The sequence below is a fragment of the Chrysochloris asiatica genome, unplaced genomic scaffold, assembly GCF_000296735.1.
Source record: "Chrysochloris asiatica unplaced genomic scaffold, ChrAsi1.0 scaffold00165, whole genome shotgun sequence".
Classification (NCBI taxonomy): Eukaryota; Metazoa; Chordata; class Mammalia; order Afrosoricida; family Chrysochloridae; genus Chrysochloris; species Chrysochloris asiatica.
Window position 1 is genome coordinate 3,462,889 of NW_006408683.1, and position 23,491 is coordinate 3,486,379.

The 23,491-nt window shown below is 39.2% G+C and overlaps 1 protein-coding gene across 1 annotated transcript in view; it reads left to right on the forward strand.

The window, feature by feature from the left end:
- The window catches only part of SMYD3 (SET and MYND domain containing 3), a 1,025,869-nt gene that overhangs the window by 439,575 nt on the left and 562,803 nt on the right, over positions 1 to 23,491 (forward strand). The gene's annotated exons all lie outside the window — the stretch shown is intronic.

Sequence of the window (23,491 nt, forward strand, 5' to 3'; positions counted from 1 at the left end):
AGCTGATGATGCTGATAGTAGAGGGTTGTAAGGATGGTCCCCACCACTCATCTGTCAGTTTGTCATACTGTGGTGACTTGCATGTTGCTGTGATTCTGGAAGCTATGCCACCGATATTTACCAGAAGGGTCACCCATGGTGGACAGGTTTCAGCTGAGCTTCCACATTAAGATATACTAGGGGTCCTGGTGTGGTGCTGTGGGCGAATGCGCTGGACTGCAATGTCAGTTTGAACTACATTGTTCAAGCTCACCAGCTGCTCCTTGGAAACCCAATGCAGGGTCACTATGAGTCAGAATACACATTTAGAATATGAGTTAAATGCTAGAAGGTACTTACAACAACAGCAGAAATAAGGAGAGACGGACTACTCCCAAATATTTAGCCACTGAAAACCTTATGAATAGCAGTGGAACACAGTCATATAGCACCAGAATATAGAATATTGAAACATTATGTATGGCACCAGAATACTGTCAGATATAATGTCAGAAGATGACCCCCTCAGATTGGCAGGCACCCAAAATATGATTGGGGAAGAGCTCCCTCCTCAAAGTAAAGCTGATGCAAATCGAGCATGCTTTCGGGACCGTCATTTGCTGATGGGGCACAACTCAAAGTGAGGAGTAACAGCTGTAAACGTAAATTAATAATCATAATACTGAATGTACTAAGTATGGATTTAATAAAATTGCAGTTTGTTAAAAATGAAATGGAGCACATAAAGACTAACATCTTAGGCATTGTTGTTGTTAAGTGGTGTCGATCAAGTCGATTCCGGCCCATAGTGACTTTGTACAGAGTTCCTGAGGAGCAGCTGGTGGGTATGAACCACTGACCTTGTGGTTCACAGCCCAGTACTGATCCTACAGCACCACACCAGGAGTCCAGGCATTAGTGAGCTGAAATGCACTGGTATTAGCCATTTTGAATCTGAAAATCATATGGTTTACTATGCCAGGAATGGCAAATTGAAGGGGAATGGCATCATATTCATCATCAAAAAGAACATTTCAAGATCTATCTTGAAGAATAATGCTGTGTGTAATAGGATAATATCCATATACCTACAAAGAAGACCACTTTAATACCACTATTATTCAAATGTAAGCACCAACCACTAAAGCCAGTGATGATGAAATCAAATAATTCTACCAACTTCTTCAGTTTGAAATTGTTCAAACATGCAATTAAGATGTATTGATAATTACTGGTGATTGGAATGCAAAGGCTGGAAACAAATAGGAAGGTTCAGTAGTTGGAAAATATGGCCTTGGTGATAGAAATGATACTGGAGACTGCATGATAGAATTTCGCAAGACCAATGACTTCTTCATTGCAAATACCTTTTTTAAACATCATAAAAGATGACTATACACATGGACCTCCCTAGCAGATGAAATACAAAGAAATCAAGTTGACTACATCTGTGGGAAGAGACAGTGGAAAAGCTTTTAAAATTTGACTCATCAATATACACACATTTAGGATATGAGCTAAATTTTATAAGGAATAAATTTATTTTTTAATATCAGGAGGCATCAATTTCTAGCAGGTGGCTCGTTATTATTTTATTTTTTTTATTATGAATTGGGTAAAGGTTTACAGAGTAGATCTTCAGTTTGCCATTCCACAATTCATCCACATTTTGTTTTCATGTCATTGATTGCAATCCGCCACTTAAACCTGTCTGTTGTTTGCCTGAAAATGGAGCCCCAGGGGTGAATTCCATTCCAGACATGAGAGGTGACTGAGGGTCATGGTCTCAGAGATTTCCCCAGTCTCTGACCAGTAAACATTTTTTAAAAAATGATTTTGAGTTTTGTTCCACATTTTTCTCCCACTCTATCTAGGACCCTCACTGTGATCCCTTTCAGAGCAGTTGGTAATGGTAGCTAGGCACTACCTTATTCTTCTGGTTCAGGGTCATTGAGCCTGAGGTTCATGTAGTCCAATAGTCCATTGGACTAATTGTTTCCATGTGCCTGTGGCAGGTGGAAGGATTGGGAAAGGGAGAGAAAAGAGAAAGCAGCAGCTTAGAATTTCAAGCACCTTCCTAACTATTGTGAATTTTGTGAAGGTTGGTGGAGTCTCCAGTTAATCACTGAAGCAAACCACCAAAGAGGCCTAGGAACATCCTTGGGTGCTTTCTGGCAATATACACAGATGATTTTCTTGTTAATTTACACACAGGAATGTTAGTGCTCAGCATAGGACAATTTGTTCAAGAATAATGATTCCCCCTCACTTCTTGCTTGATGGCAGAAGCACCCCATGTATTTCAAACATTCCATTTTGCTTCCATTAAAATTTGTATGTCCGCTGATCAGGTTAAAGCTGGGTCTGCATGGCACATTTTTCACTATAAATAAACATTGCCTTGGCAAACCCTAAGGCAAACCCTGCTCTCTTAATTTCCCAGGCTCGTCTTCAGGAATAGCGGCAGCTCCGATGATTTATTGAGGGAGAAAGACCATACTTCAGAGGATTCATGTCATAAACTGCAGGTAAAGCCAAGGGAGCAGTCCTCATTTAGTGCAAGAGACAGAAGAGAAAAGCTGGAAATCAGTTCCATGAAAAATATACCTTTCTTTTACTACACTTTGACAGCCATGAGAATTAGGATGTGATCTGCGGTCATAATTTCACATTGTGAGTTAGTGCCTAAGACTAAATGGTTAAGGGAAGATTATAGGAAAGATAAAAGATGATTAAAACAACAACAAGAAAAAGAAACGACAGGCATAGAGTGCCTATTATTCCACAAGCACTGCACTAGGTACTTCATACAGAGCATTTTAATGAAAGGTTCCTTAGTAATGTTTGAAATTCCAATCACATTTCCCATTCCTAGCCTTCCAGCAGCCTCCTTGGATTCAGTTTTACCTGTGTAATAACCAGGTGCCCTGAAATGATTCTGAATCATGACTACCGCAGTGTGTAAGAGTAGAATTGTACTCCAGAGTTTTCGATGGCTAATTTTTAAGAAACAAATAGTCAAGTCTTTCTTTTCTTAAGTTTTTATTGTGAACTGAGTGATAGTTTATGTGGGAGAACATCAGCTTTACATTCATCCTATCATATTTCATTTCATTGCAATGACTACAGTCCCCTCCATGCATCATCATTCAACAGCATTTGCTCCCATTCCCTCTGTGTTTTTTTGTTGTTTTTGTTTTTAATGTACACAGAAACACTCGGGAATATATAATCATTCAAACAAGCAATATCCTGCAAGCCTGCCCCCCGTCTGCCAGCACACAGTCCCTCTCCTTTCTAGAGTCTAGAGTCCCCAGCTGCTCCATCTCTCCACATCATTGTCTCTGCCTCTATCTCTGGCATCACTGCTTCTCTGGATAGGGTCCCACACTCCACTCTTCTCCCTTGGTAGTCCTAGGGTCCTCCTCCGTTCCTGCACTGCAAGATCAACCACTCCCCTCCTTTAGTTACAAAATGTCTACCTTTACATATGCAACAATTGCAATCAGTCCTGATAACAATTATTCACTATTGAACCACAAGAGTCTTATCCCCATCTCCTTTCACCAGCCCTGTCTAGACAGGTTGAAAACCACCCAGTGGAGATTCTACCGTCCTCTGAAACTCAGTTCTCTCTTGAAAACTTGTAAGCCAGTCACTTTGTGCCTTTATAGCGCTCTCTCCCGCCCCCCATTTTAGGTAGCCAATGTGTAAGTTTCCCATTCCTATCAACTGTGTACAGAGAACATGGGAATGATCCTTGCTGTGAAGATTCATTCCTCTTTTAAGTTACTACATCCATAAGTATAGGTCAAGTTCATCAAATTGAAGCAGATTACACTTTTTTTCCTCATCTTTATTCATCTAGTCAAGTCCTGGTCATCCAGCCATTGAAGCTATGTCTATCTGCAAGTATGGGCACTCTTGTTCATCTTCCCTTACTTCATATTAGCTGGACACTTCACTCTCCGCTCTAGTTCTCTGTGCAAGCCTTTCTTTTGAGGTTCTCTGAGTGGACTCAAACTTCCAACCTTCTGGTTAGTAGCCAAATGTTTTAACTATTTTGCACTGCCCTCCAGGGACTAAAGGAGCTCTGGTAGTGTAGTGGTTACGAATCGGGCTGTGAACCACAAGGTCAGCAGTTCGAAACTACTAGCTGTTCCGCGGGAGAAAGATGAGGCTTTCTGCCCCCATAAGGAATTACAGCCTTGGAAACCCTGTACAGGGGGTTGCTATGAGTCGAAATCGCACGGCATGTAACCACCAACCAACAGGAACTAGGTGATAATGCATCTGATGGAAGGGTATCATTAGAACAATGCTGCAGCACACTTCCTGTACTAACAGCCAACAACACTTGAAATTTTGGGGAGCAAGAAAATGCCCATTCCAGGGCAGGTTCCAAGACAAACGCAGCTGAAATAATGCCTGAGAACTGGGTTTATTAATGTGGCTACATTGTCAGAAATAATTTGTGTAGTGTGGTGGGCTCCAAACTTGTCCATGGATAGCCAAATGGTTTGTACTTGACAACTAACTCAAAGTTTGGTGTTTTGAATCCATCCTGTAGCATTGCAGAAAAAAGACTTGGCGATCTGCTTGCATAAAGATTACAGCCAAGAACACTGGATGGGGCATTTCTACTCTGTAGCACATGCAGTTACCATGGGTCAGAGTTAGGTTATAGTAGTCAGTTGGGTGTTTAGTTTTTTGCTGTTGTTTGTTTGGTGGAGACCAAATAACATTTTAAGGAAAATAAGGGGGGGGGGGACCAGGGGGAAAGTGGAGACAAAGAATCCCACTACCACTCCTTTGAGAAGTGTTTCTAGAAAAGGAAACTAGAGAAATGGAGCAGCAGCAGGAAGAGGATGTAGATTAAAAGAGGCGACATATAAGGAAGGTCTAAATTTAAAAAAACCTCTTGTTGCATTTCAGTGATCTAAAGTAGCATTAAAAAGAATCTTGAAGATGTAAATTGAAGCTCTTATTTTCTAAATGAAGAAATTGAAATTCAAAAACCTTTAGTGACTTTTCCCCCCTAAATTTTTATTGTTGTTAAGAATATGTATAGCAAAATGTACACCAATTTAACCGTTTTTACATGTGCCATTGTTCATATTCTTTTAGTTATGCAATCATTTGTTTGTAACTGAGGCTAAGCTATGAGGATTTTCCTTCTCTCTGGTAAATTTATATTCTTGCAGCTTGAGTCATTGGAACTGTAATATACTGAGTTGATGAAAATTTGATTTTAAAAAAGTCAAAATATGATGTAGTATAAGTAGCTTTTTTATCTGAATTTTTATCTTCTAAAACATGCATATTCACTTCTGTTCCTCCTGTGTGATAGTTCTTGACTTGTTACTACTGTGTTGATTTAACTCATGGTGACCCCAGGTATGTCTGAGTAGAACTGTTGCCCATAATGTTTTCAATGGCTGAGTTTAGATCGCTAGAACTTTCTTCTGGGATGCTACTAGGTAGACTGGAACCAACAGTCTTTTAGCAGCCAAGCATGCTAACTGTTCGCACTGCTCAGGGACTCATGGTGGTTTGTGGATGTTGTTAAGTGCCATTGAGTTAGCATGGTTTCCCTGTATTAGGGTTTCCAAGGAGTGGCTTGTGGGTTTGAACCTCTGACCTTTTGGTTAGCAGTCCAGTGCTTATCTCACAGTGCTACACCAGGGCCCTTTAGCCCTGTACATTTTTCCTTTCAGAGTACATGGCATGTTCTCTTATGATGTGTAATCTCCTTGAAGGTAGGGATTTCATCTGTCCTGTTCAATGTTATCTTCCCAGCATCTAACACTTTACTAAAAATAACATTTGAGCATACTGTAAGACTGGTTTAATAGCATAAGAGTTAAATTTGAGCTTTGGAGTCAGATCAGGAATAAAATTCCCACTTCTACTCTTTAACATGGAGTACTGCTGTGGCACTGTAGTTAAGCACTTGACCATAAGATCGCTTTGAACCACAAGAGTGGCGGTTCAAACCCACCAGCCGCTCCTTGTAAACTCCAAGGCACTTAAAACAACGGCTCAACAGCAGCAGGATTTTGAACAGCCTTTTTAACTTAAGCCTCAGTTTTTTCATCTGTATCAGATGTTGTTGTTAAGTGTTGTCGAGTTGTTTCTGACTCATGATGGTGGTGGTGGTGTGCTATGGAGTCTGTTCCAACTCATAGTGACTCTATATAGGGTTTCTGAGGCTGTAAAAGCCTCAACTTTCTCCCACGGAACAGCTGGTAGTTTAGAACTGCTAACCCTGAGGTTTGTAGCCCGACTCGTAACCATTGCACTACAGTGACACAGTATAGTGTTTCCAAGTAGCAGCTGGTGAGTTTGAACCACTGACCCTGTAGTTCAAACTAACCTTGTGGTCCTGCACGTATCCTGCAATGCTACCAGGATCTTATAATGTTCCTAATAAGCTAGAAACAGTAGCTAACATCTTCTGAGAAATTACTATGTGCCAGACATTATGCAAAACAGTGTATATGATATATAGGGACTGTTTCATTTAAATTTCATTGGAGGTTGGTACTGTGATTATGACCTGCTCTTTTCAGGTGAGGAAGACAGGCCTTTAGAAAGCTAAAACTTCTTACTGAAGGACAGACAGCAAGGACATGGTTTATCTAGAAGTTTAACAATGGCTCAATCAACCCCAGAGCCTGCGTTCCTAACTTCTACATTGTGTTGTCTCTCAGTTTTCTTGCCTTTAGACTGTAGGTTCCTTGAAGGCAGAAACATTTGTTGAGATATGTTGTTGTTGTGAAGTGTCATTGAGTCGGTTCTGACCCATAGCGACCCTGTATAGGGTTTTCAAGGAGCAGCTGGTGAGCTTGAACCTCCAGCCTTGCAGTTCAAATGGCTTTGCAGTCTGGCGCATATATAGGACAGATTAAATAACCAGACTTTGATTGATAATCAAAACAAATGAATGGCAAGAATTCTGTGTTAAATTCAGTGAAAGTCAGATGCCTACTTCATCTGCCAATAAAAATTGTAATATGTATGTTGTCGTCAAGTCCGTTCCGACTCTAGTGACCCTGTAATGCGTTTCCAAGGAGTGGCTGGTGAGTTTGAACCACCAACCTTGTGGTTCAAACTGACCTTGACAGCCAGTGCTTTATCCCTCTTAATTGAATAAGGCCCCTGGGTGGCATAAACAAGTTGTGTTTGATGACTGACCCACCCAGTGGTGCTGTGGAAGAAAGCCCTGGTAATTGGCTTCCATAAAGATTTTTTGTTGTTGTTGTGTGATGTCAAGTTGGTTCTGACTCATTGCAACCCTATATAGGGTTTCTGAGTTTGTCAATCTTTACAGGACCAGAAAGTTTCATCTTTCTCCTGCAGAGCGTTTGGTGCATTTGAACTGCTGACCTTGGGGTTAGCAGCCCAACACTAACCCACTCTGTGGCTTTATGGAAAGGGCTTCTTTCTGTAAAGATTATGGCTAAGGAAACCCTTTGTAATAATTCGATTTTTACGCATTCAGTTGCTATGAGTTGAAATCAAATCAATGCCAATAGGTTTGGCTTTCTTGTTTAATTGTCTTTACACAGAATTATCTAATTTGATCCCAGCAACTTTATGAGATCAGGAGGGTCAGTATTATTAGCTGAATTTAATATATGGTAATTGTGAGAATTGAAAGCTGCTATATATTACGCCAAGGAGCTCTGGTAGCATTAGCATAGTGGTTAAGAATCAGACTGCAAGCCGCAAGGTCAGCAGTTTGAAGCTACCAGCAGTTCTGTGGGAGAAAGATGAGGCTCTCTGCTCCCGTACAGATTTACAGCCTCGGAAACCCTGTACAGGGTCACTATGGGTCAGAACCGACTCGATGGCACTTCACAACAACAACATTTATTATGATAGCACTAAAGCAACAACAAAAGCTCTTAATATACATTACAAAGAATTTCATGTCAACCTGGCAAGACAGATATTACTATCATTTTCTTCATTTTACAAAAATAAGAACCTGAATCACAGAGAAGTGAATTAACTTGATCCAAGGTCACATTGTAATTACAATGACAGAGCCCAAATTGAATCTCAGATTTTATTTCTATATTCATGTTCTTATCACTCTGCTAATAAAATAGGACTATGGTAGAGAGTCCAGGCCATTTGACTGAGTGTGATGCTTTCTCAGTGATTCCTTATCAAGCAAGCCAAGGAAAGCTATGGAAACTCTCAACAAGGAAGACTGACACAAGGGCCCCAGCAGTGGCTTCTGGGAACCTGCCGTCACTGATATGGTACAGGACTGGGCAGCATCTGTTATTCACGGCATTGCCAAGAGTTGGAGGTGACCTAAAGAAACAACAGCATAAAGCAAAAAGAGCCTGCCACGTAGGGTCACTCCGGGTTAATAGACAAATTCAAGAAGTGTTATGTATAACTAAAAATGCTGTGAATTAAGAGTTGAATCACATTGTAACTGATTATTGGATTTACATTTCTGTTTTAAAAATCTAGTTCAAAGGAGCCTAGCATTTTATAAAGGGAGTGATCTTACCTAAAAATTATTTTGCAATCTTTTAGTTCCATGAATATTGTTTTTCTGAAAAAGAAAGATACATGTATAGTTTTTAGTAGTCACACCTCTGCATACATTCATAATACCTATAATGGACCCACACTTTCCTAACTCAATTTACAATAATAATGTTTTTTCTCAAAACTGACCCCAAATCATTTTTAGGCAGCTTTTTTTTTTTTTTAAGTTTTTACTATGAATTATGTGGGTTTACATGGGAGAACATAAGTTTTACATTCATCCTATCGTATTTTGCTTCATTGCAATGATTACAATCCCCTACATGCATCATCAAATAATCAAAGGGTACCCCCCACAGGCCCACACCCTCTCCGGCCATCAGCACATAGCTCTTCTCCCTCCCTGAGTCCAGTGTCCCCAGCAGCTCCATCTGTCCATATCAACATCTCTGTTTCCATCCCTGGTGTCACTGCCTCTGGGTAGGGTCCCGCTCTCTGTTCTTCTCACTTGATGGCCCCAGGGACCTCCGCTCCTGGACTGCAAAATCAATCACTCCCCTCCTTTTGTCCAAAAACATCTACCTCTACATTTGCGACCCTCACAGTCAGTCCTGATGGCAGTTATTCACTATTGTACCATAAGAGTCTTATCCCCATTTCCTTTCACCAGCCCGGTCCCAACCGATTGGAAATTATTCAGTGGAGGTTCTACTTACCGCTGCCCCATCTGGAACTAGGCTCCCTCTTGAAAGCTTGTAAGCCAGTCACTTCTTGCCTTTATAGCCCACCCCACCCCACCCCCACCCCTATTTTGGGTAGCCAATGTCTAAGTTGCTCATCCATATCAACCCTGTGTACCGAGGGGGTGGGAGTAATCCTTGCTGTAAAGATTTGTTCCTTTTTTTGAGTTACTACATCCATAAGTATAGGTAAAGTTCATCGAATTGTAGCTGGTCACTCTTTTTTTTCCACTCTTCTTTCTTCTTCTAGTCGAGTTCTGATCATCCAGCCATCAAAGCCAGGTCAAGTGGGTACTATCTGCAAGTATGGGTGTTCTTGTGCATCTCCCCTCATTTCATATCAGCTGAATGCTTCACTCTCCACTCTAGTCCTCTGTGGCCATGTCACTGCCTCTGGGCCCAGGATCCCTGGGTCTTGCTGTACTGCTGGCCATCCAGGTTTCCACCCGGGTTCACAGCAGTCTATTGAATGTGGTCGGACTTAGCTCCCAACTTCATTGCTGTTTTCTCCCCCTCTTCCACTTATCAGTGACCAATGTGGTCACCAACCAGACCACATGCCTGTTCATGTATTCCCCCTGAGTCTTAGTCTTGGAAGGGAGTTTGCTCTGAGGGGATCCGACCATTTGCTTTAGGCAGGTTTTTATCTTAAGAACATGAAAATTGACATTTGGCTATAAATATATACCACAAGAATGGATTTGAACTTTAATGATGTCTTTTGTAGCAGATTTGCCTAATGCAATACTTCATTTGATTTTTTGGCTGCTGCATCCATGAGTGTTGATTTTGGATCCAAGTAAAATGATGTCTTTGCCAACTTCAATCTTTTTTCCATTTATCATGATGTTATTTATTGGTTCAGTTGTGAGAATATTTGTTTTCTTTAAATTGAGAAGCCATCTATACTGTATGTATGTAGTCTTTGATTTTTATCAGTAAGTATTTTAAATCTTCTTTGTTTCCAACAAGTAAGGTTAAGATTGTATCATCTGCATATCACAGGTTGCTAATGAGTCTTCCACCAATCTTGATGCTGTGTTCTTCTTCAGCGTCTCAGATTTTTGTTCAGTATACAGACTAAATAAGTATGGTGAAAGGATACAACAAACCTTTTCTGATTTTAAGTCATTTAGTGTCTCCCTATTTAGTTTGAGCAACTGCATCTTGGTCTATGTAAAGTTCCTCATGAGCACAATTAAGTGTTCTGGAATATGCATTCTTTGAATGTGTTATGATCCACACAGGTGAATGGGTGAATACATTTGCATAGACATCAAAGCACACAAAAACATCATTGAGGACTAAGGTGAACATAACCCAAGCTATGATATTTTCAATTGTCTCATATGCATGTGAAAGTTGGACAATGAATAAGGAAGACTGTAAAAGAATCAGTGCATTTGAATTATGGCATTGGAAGAACTCCTGGTGTGGCACTGTAGGATCAGCACTGGGCTGTGAACCACAAGGTAGGTAGTTCAAAACCACCAACTGCTCCTTAGAAACCTTATACACAGGGTCGCTATGAGTGGGAATCGATTTGACAGCTAATAACAAAATGATGATTGAAAGTGCCATGGACTGCCCGAAGAACAAACAAACTTGTCTTGGAAGAAGTGCAGCCAAAATGCTCCTTAGGAGTGAGGATGGCAAGACTTCATCTCACTTACTTCGGACATATTATCAGGAAGGACCAATCACTGAAAAAGAACATGATCTTAGTAAAGTAGAGAGCCAAGGACAAAGAGGAAGAGCTTCTTTTGGATTGACACGGTGGAAGCAATAATATGCTTAAACATAACAATTGTGAGGATTGCAAAGGACTGGGAAGTGTTTAGTTCTGTTGTGCATAGGATAACTGTAAATTGGAACCGACTGCACTGCACTCAAATATCCCAACAGCCATGAAGATGGCACAGGACTGGGCAGCGTTTCTTTTGTTCTTTTTAAGGTCCACGTGAGTTAGACAACGCATGCCCCATGTTGTTTCTAAGAACAGGTGCTCTTTTAATTAAATCTGACAGGCTAGCAGAAGACTCAGTGTTCTGAAATATTTTCATGGCATTCAGAAACACAGCCTCATCTTTCACGTAGTCTGTGTTACTAAGTGATGTAGTGGAGAAGTTGTGCTTTTTTGTTTGGAGTTTTTGCTACCAATAGTACCAGTTGTATGTTTCTAGAAGTAGCCATTTATGCACATTGTAGAGAAAATTCCATGTTCCTCAGTATTCAGTGATGTGGGAACATTATGAATATATCCAAATGTTTTACATCTTTCTATATAATTCAGCACTTTTCCAAAGGCCTTGTTTATGGAAGTTATTAGTTATGCAAAGTAGGCCATTATGGATAGTGCTATGAAATGATGTCAATTAAAACAAAGTGGGTAGATTGTGAGTCAATGTCAGCTAATTAAATTATGATATGCTCCTGTCATTAACAAGGAGTCTGACTGGAGGAAAGGGAAAAAGAAAGATAAAAGCAGCTTCTTGAAATTTGTTGATAGGGAGGGTATATTACTTTGTTCATTTCTAATATAATTGGGAGAATGAAATAGCAGCTTTCCATTATGTATTTGAAATAAGGAACTCTGTTATTACTTTCTTCTAGCATATAATTAATCAATTTCAGCTGCAGTACATTAGATGTAATGGTGAAATGGAGTTTCATTAAAAACTGCAGTTTAATAATAATGGGTCAATCAAGCTGATACTGTTGTAGACATAAAAATGAGCTTCAATTTCCAAAACACATCACTTCTTCAGTGTTTCCCTGATGAAAAATTGAAGTGAGAAGGGGCTAGGTTAGAATTTTAAGGCTGTTTCCATGTCAGAATGTTGCTGGTTTTGAGAGGAGACATTTTAGTCCACAGACTTGTATTGAAGAGAACCAAGGACATGGTGATAGCAGCATCTCAAATCTCCAGTAATACTCTGGCAGGTGTATCCATCACCATTTGTCGGCTCTACAGGGGGGCTGTCTATTCAGGTGAGGAGAGCTCTGCTGGGCTGCAGCAAGTAGCTTATGAATAGAGTCAGGGAATGGCAAAGAAAATCTCCAGCTTTTCTTCCAGCTAACGTTATAAATCTTTAGAGAGAGAAGCCTCTAGAAGCAGTTTGTTAACCACTCTGCTGCTGTGTGAGGAAGAATATGCATGACTGAAAAGAGTACAGCTTTGGGAAAGTTCTCTCTTCAGCATTATATCAAATGTTCAGTCCCTTGATCCATTGCCCTCTTGTAGGGCTATGAAGTAGCCTCCTCCAGAATGTAGACAAATAATGTTGGTTTGTTCATCAGATGGTGGAATTCAGGGACATTTGCATAGGTGCTGTGGCTGAGGGAAGGTTTTTTGTTTAGTCCTAAATATAAATTTGTAAATATTGATAATTTAGACTTTACTAATTTGACATTTGTGTGTTTTAATTTTTACTTTGCAAAATTTATCTTAAAGAGAACTGACTTGTAATAGTTTTATGCAGGTTGTTGTTGTTGTTAAGTGACGTCGAGTTGGTTCTAACCCATAGCGACCCTGTAATAGGGTTTCCGCGGAGCAGCTGGTGAACTTGAACTGCCAAGCTTGCAATTCAAATGGCTTTGCAGTTTGGCACATTAACCCACAGCACCACACCAGGACTCCTGTGTATTATTTGGTTTTTGTAAACCATGCAACCCCCTTGCACATTTTTTTTCATATGAGTGCTATGCATGTTATACTTGTGTATACATTATTTATATGGGCATATTATATGCAGGAAAATATGGTAGCCAAGCTGTTTAAACTTTTTAAGAAAAATACCTATTTTTAAGTTTTTAGAAAGAATATATTTCATGAAATAATATATGACCTTTTAAAAATAGTCCCTATCTTTTAAGCCAAGGTCCCAACATCTTCTAATAAGCTATATTTTTTTTTATCTTATTTGAAGATGTATGTGCACATGTTGAATGTATGATAATTGTATTTTCTTTTTGAAGTGCACTAAACTTTCTACCCAAGGGTTAAGCCACCCAAAAATTATAATTGTGATCATTAAACCCCTCTCATTTTGTCTTTACTTTTAATTTTATTCTTCTTGATATTCTGGTCAATGTGGGTTGTCGGTGTTCAGAAAAGAACAATATAGTTACAAAGACTCTCAACTGAGACAGTACGTTTCCATTGTTTATTCACTATCATCTAGGCATAAGGCATCGCCAGAAAATTGAGTAGCCTGGGGTTTTTTGTTGTTGTTATGTGCCCTTGAGTTAATTCTGACTCATACTGACCCTATGTATAACAGAACAAAACACTGCCTGGTACTACACCATCCACATAATTGTTCTGTTTGAGTCTGCTGTTGCTGCCACTGTGTTAATCCATCTTGTTGGTGATCTTCCTTTTTTGCAGTGACTCTCCACTTTTCTAAGCATGATGTCCTTCTCCGAGCACTAGGCCTGTCTGATAATATGTCCAAAGAACAAGAGACGAAGTCTTGCCACCCTTGCTTCTAAGGAGAATTCTTCTTCCATGACAGATTTGTTTGTTCTTATGGAAGTATCGTATTTTCAATATTCTTCGTCAACACCCCAATTCAAATGCATCAATACTTCTACAATCTGCCTTATTCACTGTCCAACTTTAACATGCATATAAGAGGCGATCGAAAATACTATGGGTTGGGTCAGGCACACCTTAGTGTCTTTTTTGCTTCTTAGCGCTCACTTTAAAGAGATCTTTTGCTGCAATGTACTTAAATTTTTTTTCATTTCTTGATTTCTTTTCCATGAGCATTGATTGTGGATCCAAGCAAAATGAAGCCTTTAAATTTTTTCTCCATTTATCAAGATGTTTTTTGTTGGTCCAGTTGTGAGGATTTTTGTTTTCTTTACATTGAGGTACAATCCATTACTGAAGGCTATAGTCTTTGTTCTTCCTCAGTAAGTATTTTCAGTTCTCTTTGCTTTCAGCAAGCAAGGCTATGTCATCGGCATTTCACATGTTATTGATTCCTGATGTCACGTTCTTCTTTATGTGATCCCAGGTTCCCAGACTTTTTGCTCAGCATACAAATTGAATAAGTATGGAAAGGATACAACCTTGGTTTACACATTTCCTTATTTTAAACCATATGATATCCCATTGTTCTATTCTAACGACAGTCTTTTGGTCTATGTACAACTTCCTCATGAGCATAATTAAGTGTTCTGGAGTTCCTGTCCTTCGCAATGTTATCCATCATTCGTTGTGATCTACACAGTTGAGTCCCTTTGTATAATCAATAAAGCACAAGTAAACATCTTTCTGGTATTATCTGCTTTCAACCAACTTCCCTCTGACATCAACAGTGATATCCCTAGTTCCATGTACTCTTCTGAATCCGTTTTGAATTTCTGATAAATTTGATGTCCATGTTATGCTTTAATCGGTTTTTGAATTATCTTCAGCAAAAATTTACTTGAATGTGATATTATTGATATTATTCAATGATTTCTGCATTCTCTTGGGTCATCTTTCTTTGAAATGGGCACAATTATAGATCTCTTCCAATCGTTTGGCCAGATATGGTCTTCCATATTTCTTGACGTAGACAAATGAGTTCCTGCAGTATGCTGCATCAGTTTGTTGAAACATTTCAATTTATATTCTGTCCTTACCTGTAACCTTGTTTTTCACCAATTCTTTCAGTGACTTCTTCATTCAATACCATCAGTCCTGTAACCACATATATCTCTTTCAATGACTGAACACTGATCAATTCCTTTTAGTACAGTGGCTTTGCATATGCATTCCAGCTTCTTTTGATGTCTTCAGAATCATTCAATATTTTGTCCATTGTTTTTAGGTGCTGTCAACTTGGTTCCGATTCATAACGACCCTATGTAAACAAAACAAAACAATCATCATCCTCATGATTGTTTTCAATAGAATCCTTCAATATTGCAACCTGAGGCCTAAACTTTTTTTTTAGTGCTTTGGCATGAGAAATGCTGAGCATGCGCTTCCCTTTTGGTTTTCTGACTGCAAATCTTTGCACATTTCATTATAATACTTGACCTTGTCTTCTCCTGTTGCCCTTTGAAATTTTCTGTTCAGTTCTTTTACTTTATCTTTTCTTCTAATTGTTTTAGCTTCTCTGTGTTAAAGAACAAATGTTAGAGTCTCTTCTGACATTCCTGTTGATCATTTTTTCCAGCTACTGATTTTTCCTCTTTGTTTCCAATCTTCGCATTCCAATCACCAGTAATTATCAATACATTTTGATTGTATGTTTGATCAATTTCAGATTGAAGAAGTTTATAGAATTCTTCCATTTCTTCATCTCTGGTTTTTGTGGTCGGTGCGTAAATTGAAATCAGAGTGGTCTTTCTTGTAGGCGTATGGATATTATCCTATCACATACAACATTGTCAATGTTCTTTTTGACAATGAATATGAATCCATTTCTCTTGAATTTATCATTCTCAGCATAAAAAACATTTGATTGTCAGATTCTAAGTGGCCACTACCAGTCAATTTCAGCTCATTAATATCTAGGATATCAATCTTTATGCGTTTCATTTCATTTTTTGCAACTTCCAATTTTTGAATTGTGTCCCATCGACAAATCAAGATCCAGAAGTTTTACTTCATTCCCATTATCATGGTCAACTCTACTTCAAGGAGGCAGCTCTTCAACAGTCATATTTTGAGTGTCTTCCAATCTCAAGGGCTCATCTTCCAGCATTGTATTGACAGTGTTCTGCTGTATTCATAGAGTTTACAGTGGGTAGCCATTCAAAAGTTGTCTGCCATTTTTCTTTCTAGTCTGACTTAGTCTGGAAGCTTGGCTGCAATGTGCACACCATGGATGATTCTGCTGGTATTTAAAATGTTAGTGGCATAGCTTTAGGTATCACAGCAACATGCAAGCCACCACAGTACTACAAACTGACCGATGAGTGATGGAGCACTATAGTATTTATGAATCCAGGAGAGATATTTGTTATATTTGCTATGTATCATCAAGGAAGTAGAGGTAGGATGGAGCTACAGTCTTTGTACTCTGAGATCCCTGCACATTGAATCTCCTTGACCAAGAAGACAGGGCGGTAACATCAAAGCAGCAGTACCAGCAGAACCAAGAGCCAGAGCATGAGACAGAATACTGGCCCACAGAGGAAGTAAAGCTTCGTGCCTCTGGGCAAGAGATTTTTTTGTGGCATTGTGTGGCTCCAGACACTCAATTGTGGAGCTAGGTTTTCTGACCCACAGAGCTAGAGCTGAGTACGTTTGGGCCGAGACTTATATTGAAGTGGAGTGTCCTTTGGGCATCTATCAGCAGTACTAAAAGAACTTAAAAATTTTTCTGAGCAGGGCCGAGGCCAGGCCAAGGGGCCAAGGACCAGAGGCAGACCTGCCTATAGGCACAGCTGAAAAGAGGCTGTCCTGCCTAGAAGAACTGTGTTCTGATTGTTTCTGACCCTTGATTATAACCTGTTAAATTCCCTAATACACCACAAAATTAGTTAGTATGATGTATGAATCTTTTGTGACCATTGCAATGAATTACTGAAACCAGCAGTCTAGAGAGTGCTATGCAAGGAATGATTGGTGTCATTTGTTACAATTTTTACATTGGTTCATGAATTCCAGACAGTTTAATTAATTTAAATGAAGATTTTTAAAACAAGGGTTTCAGTTGGCATGTTAATCATCCACTTTTCAAAATCTGAATCCATTCAGGAGGCCTGTGATTACAATATGTAGGACTTAGCAGTTTCTAGCCCAATGTGCAAACTTAGTAAATGTAAGCTCTTGTTACTGTTGTTAGCTACCGTACGGAAATACAGAATTGAGGATAGGAAAAACTGAAGACAGCAAGCAAATACATAACTTTCCTACTGGTTTAGCTTCTTACTAATGTTCAGCAGGCTTCCAGGCTGCCTCTTATAATGAAGTCGTTGTTGTTGTTATGTGCTGTGGAGTCGGTTCCGACTCATAGCGACCCTGTATTGGGTTTCCAAGGCTGGAAATCTTTATGGGAGCAGAAAGCTTCATCTTTCTCCGGTAAAACGACTGGTAGATTTGAACTGCTGACCATTACATTATCAGCCCGACTTGTAATCACTACGCTGCCAAAGCGCCTTTATAATCGGGTATGCCTGAATAATTAAAATTATTTTGAACATCAGTACAAACCAGATAAAACTGGAGAAATCATAATTTGTCTTTGACTATTTGTCTGTTGTTGTTAGTTTTCTTAAGTGCTGTCGAGTTGGTTCATAGAGACCCTTTATAAAGTTTCTGAGAAGTGGCTGTTTTGAACTACTGACTTTGTAGTGAACAATCCAGCACTTATTCTACAGTGCCACACCATGACTCTAACTCTTTTTTTTATAGCTGTGACCTGATCCTTGTCAAATATTTGGTTGTATGGAATTCAAATTTTGATAATTCTTTTATCGATTTTCTAATGCTTTGTAGTCTGAATATAGTAACAGCTGAGCATAGTATAGTAGATTATAGAGATCTTTGATTACTCTGAGCCTGACTTTAAACTTGAACTTTTGTGTTCAACTTTATACTCTCTCATGTGTTAGCTACGTGTGACCCTAAAAATTTAGCTTTTTCTGAAACCTTTCTGATATTTAAACTCATTGCTGCCCAGTGGACTCTGCTTCATAGACATTTTATTGGACTGAATAGAACTGCCCCATAGAGTTTCCAAGGCTGTAAATCTTTCTGGAAGCAGACCATCACATCTCTAGAGTGGCTTGTAGGTTTGAACCACTGACTTCTAAGTTAGGAACTGAGAACTTAACCAGTGAGCACCAGGGTTCCTTTCTGAGATTTAGTTATGCTGAATGAATTAGCAGCTTTAAAGAAATCCCAGCAGTGGGGGAGAGTTGAATGTATAGGCTGTTGTACAAATGGCATGGAGGTGCTGTCTAACCTCTGCTGGCTTCACAAGAGGAGGAAAGTCACAAGCCCAAGACCAATTCCTATGAGGCAGAGAGATTGGGCATGCATCCACACTCCACTGTTCCTTTCCAAATCCAATACCAACCATCTCTTCCACAACACTTGCTTCTCTGCTGGGTTTGACATAGTACATTGTGGTGGCCACACAGAACTCAGACAATGCTTAGGATTTTGGAGTTTATTAAGCAAGTTTTGTGTTGTTGTTGAGTGCCGGTGAGTTGATTTTGACTCATAGCAACCCTGTTGCTTCTCCATGCAGGGATATCCAGGTCAAAGAAAGCGTGCTTTGCTCAGACTCTTCTTCCTTGATGGTCTGAGATCCCCTGTTCCTGCTTCAGGATGGCAAAACTGACCAATCCCTGTGGTAGAGTACCACACATTCTGTTTTTTTTTTTTTAATTAAAGAATGATTTATTCATTCCTATCTGTAGTTCTGGTAGCTTAGTGGTTACGATTCAGGTTGCAAACCACAAGGTCAGCAGTTCGAAACTACCAGCTGCTCCACGGGAGAAAGATAAGGCTTTCTGCTCCCATAAAGATTTACAGCCTCGGAAACCCTGTACAGGGTCACTATGAGTTGGAACCGACTCCATGGCACTTAACAACAACATCTGTAGGATAAGCACTGGACTTCTCGGTATAAGGTCAGCAGTTTAAATCCACCAGTAGTTCCTCAGAAAACCTATAGAAGGTCGTGCTGAGTCATACTGATTTGACAACACTTTATTATTTAACATCTTACAATTTAACTTGACATCTTATGATTTAGGATCTCTGGTAGTGCAATGGTCAAGCACTTGGTTGAAAACTGAAAGGTCAGCAGTTTTAACCCACTAACCGCATCTGTGGAAGAAAGATATGGCAGTCTACTTCTGTTAAGATTGGTGGTGGTGGTGGTATGCCGTGGAGTCTGTTCTGACACATAGTGACCTTGTATAGGGTTTTCTGAGGCTGGAAATCTTTATGGGAGCAGAAAGCCTCATCTTTCTCCCATAGAACGGCTGATAGTTTTGAACTGCTGACCTTGAGGTTAGCAGCCTGGCTCGTAACCACTACGCTACCAGAGCTTCCAAAGCATACAGCCTCGGAAAGCAGTTCTACTCTGTCCTATAGGATTTTTATAAGAATAGACTCGATGGCAATGAATGTTATCTTATGTTTTCTATCAGCTAATAAGTAAGGAAAAAGATGACCAAGGCTTAATGAAAAGGGAGAGTTACTTCATTACTAGTGCATACAGCTGATGCTTCCATGTAGCTTGGTGCGAATTGTCCATGGCATAGTTAAAAGCCTGCATCGGCTACTTTTTACTTTCCAGCAAGATTCTTACCTGCCTCCCCCTTTAAATTTTCAAATTCTTTTGTAACAAAATTCTTTTGTTTCAACAAAACAAAATAGCAGAAATGACCTATTATTATTCTATAATCTATCATCATTCTCAATTCTGCACATATCCAGAAGTTTGGATTTAAATGCATACATGAATAACCATAAAATTAGAATTTACCATTTTTGTTTAAGAACTATGTTTCAGATTCAACCAATATAATATTTATGACATGTGGCTTGATTGACTGGTTATAAACCAACAGTGGGATTTACTAGAAGAAGAGAAATCGAATGCAGAGAATTCCAAATACCTGTTTTGGAGCATAGGGACTTGACAGTTGAGAAGCGAGAGTGTGTTTCAAAGCTATAAAACACACTTGCAAATAACCATTAGAAGTATAACAAAATAACCTTAAAAATGTGTTAGCAAGTCTCTCATACTTCGGACATATTGTCAGGAGGGACCAGTCACTGGAGAAGGATATCATGTTTGGTAGGGTGGAGGGTCAGAGAAAAAGAGGAAGACCCCCAGCAAGATGGATTGGCCAAGTGGCAGCATCGATGGACTCAAGCATGGCAACAGTAGTGAGGTTGGCCCAGGATTGGGCAGTGTTTCATTCTGCTGGGAATAAGGTCGCTATGAGTCAGTACTGACTCGATGACACCTAACAATAACAACTACAACAAGGTAGACTAAGTTCTAACTCTGTTTTTCTCTATGACCTTTAGCAAATCTTCTAGCTATTAAATACTCATTTTAGCTTCCTACTTTTATTAAATGTGTTTTAAACATTTTTTGTTCCCTTGGGGAAGATCCTTTAGAAACATAAGGCTATAGGTCAATTTTAGGTCTTTGGCCTATGAAAAATTAAATTATCTTTGGAGCTTTAATCAGATATTAATATAATACCCAATCAGTCGTCTTGAACCTGCTGTGAGTTTTGCCATTACTTCTTATTGATTAGAACAGCTTCTTTTCTGCTGCTTATGCATTATTTATGAAGATCTCCTCAGGGTATTCAGGCATTGTGAGGAAAGAAGATAAAACCTCTTCGTCTGAATGAATTGCTCAAGCTAGGGGCTTGGGTGGCTGGTATGACTGTGATGGCCCCCTCCCTTGGGCCACTGATGTCTCAGCTACCCTCAGCCATGCAAAGTCCAGGGTTGTTGAAAGGAGACACAAAAGGGATTAGGTTGTGTACATAAACTGACAGACCTGAGCATCTTAGAAAATACTGCCATTATAGAAAATATGGAGAGTAAATCAAAGGAATTCAGGCATGATCAGAAGTATTGTAGACTAATTTGGCCAATAGGTTTTCTGTAGTAGATAGGAAGGCTTAAACTGACCAAGGGACATTCTTTATATATATATTTAAAGTGTTGTTTACATTGTCCCAGAAGCTGTACATCATTAGAACAATGATTTTCTTTGTAAGTAGTGTAAAGGTCTCGTTTTGTTGATGTATGGGCATGTGAGGGAAGTGATTGTCATCAGAACACAGCTCTTGGGATTGAGGGAGGATGTGACAGATGACAACTGCACCCCATGTCTGTTCTATTTGTAAATTCATAGAATGGGGAAAATGAGTAAGACTCACATTATTTTTGCCCAGTCTTATTTCATTCTCGAAGGAATGTCTTAAAATTTTTTATTTATTAAAGGTATTATACATTTTCAGAAGAATATAAAGAACCAAAATTGCAGGGGATTAAAAGCTGCATAAAATCTATTGTGAAATCGTCTAAAATTCAGGGTAAGAATAATCTCTGAGTACACCTGGAGATTTACTTAATCTAAAACGTGCTGCCAAATATCAACATACCAAAACCCCCAAACAACCCCATCACCTAAGAATAGAATTATATATAAAATTTAATGGCAGTACATTCTTTGTTGAGTTAAAATGCAAAAAAAAAATCAACCAAACGTATAAACCATTACTTCCATTGAGGTACTTGTAGAGAAATATCTGTGAATTCTTAGAACTTCAGTTTCACTTTGTGACTTTGAAGAAAAATCAATTATGATCTAAGGCTAGTGGTATGCTGTGGAGTTGATTCCGACTCATACCAACCCTGTATAGGGTTTCCGAGACTGTAAATCTTTATGGGAGCAGAAAGCATCATCTTTCTCCTGTGGAGCTGCTGGTAGTTTTGAACTGCTGACCATCAGCATATCAGCCCAATTCGTAACCCCTGTGCTACCAGAGCTCCTTGTGATCTAAGACTATGGTTGCTGAAATGTTTGATTATCTGTATGCCATCTACTTTAACCATCTTTTGATCCTGTCACTATATTTAGGTTGTTATGATAGCCAAAGGGAAGGAAAAAACAGCAAGAACTTAAACTTTTGCAACTGGGAAACTAAGTGATACTTCAAAAAATTAATGAAACTTGAAAATTGCTACTCACCAAGTGAAAATAAAAATGACACATTGCATATATAGAAAAAATTACTTCTTCATACTTCTTGTGTTCTGGCAGTATTTCTTTAGTTGTTTTTGTTGTTAAGTGCTGTTGAATTGATTCCGATCCATAGCAACCCTGTATAGGGTTTCCAAGGAGCAGGTGGTGAGCTTGAACCACTGACCTTGCAGTTCAAATGACTTTGCAGACTGATGAATTAGCCCACTGTGCCACACCAGGACTCCATTTCTTTAGTAGATGAATCATTTATCCTTCACTGAGTCTGCTGTGTGTTCCAAAACAAAACAGAAAACAAACCCATTGCCATCTAGTCTATTCCAACTCATAACCTTGTAGATACAATACACCATAGCGTTTGTTTCTGAAGATGTAAACCTTTATGGAAGCAGACTGCCTCATCTTTCTCTCAAGCAAACACTGATGAGTTCAAACTGCCAACCTTTCCATGAGCAGCCCACCACTTACTTAACTCACAACACCACCAGGGCTCTCCCATACAAGGGAACTTCAAAAAGTTAGTGGACAAATTTCATTATCTTTTAATTCCATTATTTCATGAACCTTTTGAAGCCCACTCGTATATGCACTTTGGGAAGCTATAAGAAAAGAGAGGTTCCTATTAAGGTTAAAGTAATTAATTCCAGGGTCAGCTGCCAAAGAGGAGTATGGGCAGTGACTGCTAATGAGTATGAGATTTCTTTTTAGTTTTTTATTGTGAACTGAATGAAGGTTTAAAGAGCAGACAATCAGTTTTACATTTGCAAATCATATACTTGGTTTAATCTCAATGATTGCAACCCCCTCAATAGGAATGCAGTTAATGTTGGGGTTAAGGAAAAGGTCATGGGATTAGGTAGTGGTGATAGTTGCACCAGTTGGTTAAAATTATAAAGGTCGTTGAATTGTTCATTCTAACATTCCAATTATCATGTACGTATCATATATATTTTTGGAAACTTTTTATTGTGAATTAAGTGAAGGCTTACAGAGCAGATCACCACCAGTTTTAAATTCAACAAATTCTACACTTTGTTTTATCTCAATGGTTGCAATCCCCTCCCAGTGATCCTACTTCCTCCCTGTGGTTCCACCCTCCTCCTAAACTTACTCCTAAGGTAAATGTTGTCTTTTTGATCTTGAATGAATGACCATCCCATGGTGAGCATACCTTACAGGTGGTGTTGCCCTCCCCCCATACCCCCCCCCCCCATATATCTATCTTCCACTTGGTTGAAAATGGGGCCACAAGGATGTTTTCCATTCCAGAACTGAAGAGTGGCTGAGGGCCATAATCTTAGGTACTTCCAGTCTCCTTCTGTCCAGTAAATTCTGTTTCTGTTTTTGTTTTGTTTTTTAAATAATTTTGAGTTTTGTTCCACACTGTCTCACTCTATGTAGGCCCCACTAATGTAGTTCCTTTTGGAGCAGTTGGTAGTGATAACTGGGTACCATCTAGTTTTGGTCTCAGTTGTAAAAACTGATGCTCATGTGTTACATTAGTCCATTGGACTAATTGATCCCAAGCATATTCAGTTTCATCACTCTTTTTTCTTC